Here is a 2,500-nt window from a genome sequence, read left to right as displayed (position 1 = left end):
GGCGCCGCGTGCAGGGTGCGCCGGCGCGCAGCTGCGCCGCCTGCCGCCTCCGTCGGCCGGCGCGCCTGCCACTGGCCGCCCCCACCAGCCGGCTGTAGCGCGTGCGCCCACGCACCGCGCGGCCAGCACGCCGGGAGGCCCCCCCTCACCGGCCGGGGACGGTCCCACCCAGCCACCGCCGCGTATCGCTTCACACCCAGATGCCATTCACGTTCGTGGGCATGGTGGGTATCGCTGGAACAACCGGTTGGTAGCTCAACCGATCGTCGCCATCACTGATTCACCTCTAGCGAGAACAACCGCACCACAACGGTTTACCAGTTGTTCATTTGCGTAACGTCACCAGCAAACGTAGGCGTCCATCGCCATTTGCAAATTCAACGATTGTTGCATGCCTGTGTCAGGTGTCACGACACACTATGTCTGCCCACATACACGCAACAACATGTGCACGCTTCGCGAACACGTGGAAGGTGGCCCCCGTACGTATGCGATGTCCATTGCGCGAACGACTGTCAACCGGCCTCTGTCGCATGTCGCAGATGTGGAACGCAGTGCACCATGCTATCACGGTGTGTGAGAGGAGACGACTACGTCTGACAACACGCGCCACTACATCAACAGACGGCTCATGCTGATCGCCATCCAGGGCATACCACACTGCAATCCAGCTCTTATAGGGAGACGACACGTAGCTGAGTGCACAACATTTGGACCGCATGGTTCGCCGTTGTTGGCGCAGTCGTTGTACGGTCACATGTACCACGATGTATCATTCAGTACATGAGGACCAATGTGCAGTACAGTGTGTGATTTGGACGTACAACATCAGCGGACAGTTGACACAGGCCGTACCACAGCGTAGGCTAAGTGCTTCGCCATGCGAATGCCAATGAACAACTGCAAATGCCAATGAACAACTGCAAATGCCAATGAACAACTGCAAAGGGCATTGAGCATGTACGTCCTGCTGCCATCCACATTACAGTGTATAGCTGCAAGGTGTTTAACATGAAGCGATACACTGGGGACCGGGCAGTGCGAGTAGCAAACTATATTGCGGGGGTTGCAGTTAGGCAACACTACACTAATTTAACGCGTCGTATGACAATTACAGAGCAGGTTAAGGCCCAACGTGTGTTGGGTTAAGGCCCAACGTGTGTTGGGTTAAGGCCCAACGTGTGTTGGGTTAAGGCCCAACGTGTGTTGGGTTAAGGCCCAACGTGTGTTGGGTTAAGGCCCAACGTGTGTTGGGTTAAGGCCCAACGTGTGTTGGGTTAAGGCCCAACGTGTGTTGGGTTAAGGCCCAACGTGTGTTGGGTTAAGGCCCAACGTGTGTTGGGTTAAGGCCCAACGTGTGTTGGGTTAAGGCCCAACGTGTGTTGGGTTAAGGCCCAACGTGTGTTGGGTTAAGGCCCAACGTGTGTTGGGTTAAGGCCCAACGTGTGTTGGGTTACGTTACGGCGCAATGTGGGTTACGTTAAGGGGCAATGTGGGTTACGTTAAGGCGCAATATAGGTTACGTTAAGGCGCAATATAGGTTACGTTAAGGCGCAATGTGGGTTAGGTTAAGGCGCAATATAGGTTATGTTAAGGCGCAATATAGGTTACGTTAAGGCGCAATATAGGTTACGTTAAGGCGCAATATAGGTTACGTTAAGGCGCAATATAGGTTACGTTAAGGCGCAATATAGGTTACGTTAAGGCGCAATATAGGTTAAGTTAAGGCGCAATATAGGTTACGTTAAGGCGCAATATAGGTTACGTTAAGGCGCAATATAGGTTAGGTTAAGGCGCAATATAGGTTAGGTTAAGGCGCAATATAGGTTACGTTAAGGCGCAATACAGGTTAGGTTAAGGCGCAATACAGGTTAGGTTAAGGCGCAATACAGGTTAGGTTAAGGCGCAATACAGGTTAGGTTAAGGCGCAATACAGGTTAGGTTAAGGCGCAATACAGGTTAGGTTAAGGTACGACACAGGTTAGGTTAAGGTACGACACAGGTTAGGTTAAGGTACGACACAGGTTAGGTTAAGGTACGACACAGGTTAGGTTAAGGTACGACACAGGTTAGGTTAAGGTACGACATAGGTTAGGTTAAGGTACGACATAGGTTAGGTTAAGGTACGACATAGGTTAGGTTAAGGTACGACATAGGTTAGGTTAAGGTACGACATAGGTTAGGTTAAGGTACGACATAGGTTAGGTTAAGGTACGACGTAGGTTAGGTTAAGGTACGACGTAGGTTAGGTTAAGGTACGACGTAGGTTAGGTTAAGGTACGACGTAGGTTAGGTTAAGGTACGCCGTAGGTTAGGTTAAGGTACGACGTAGGTTAGGCTAAGGTACGACGTAGGTTAGGCTAAGGTACGACGTAGGTTAGGTTAAGGTACGACGTAGGTTAGGTTAAGGTACGACGTAGGTTAGGTTAAGGTACGACGTAGGTTAGGTTAAGGTACGACGTAGGTTAGGTTAAGGTACGACGTAGGTTAGGTTAAGGTA

The sequence above is a fragment of the Schistocerca serialis genome, unplaced genomic scaffold, assembly GCF_023864345.2.
Source record: "Schistocerca serialis cubense isolate TAMUIC-IGC-003099 unplaced genomic scaffold, iqSchSeri2.2 HiC_scaffold_1196, whole genome shotgun sequence".
NCBI lineage: Eukaryota > Metazoa > Arthropoda > Insecta > Orthoptera > Acrididae > Schistocerca > Schistocerca serialis.
This window is presented reverse-complemented; position numbering follows the sequence as displayed.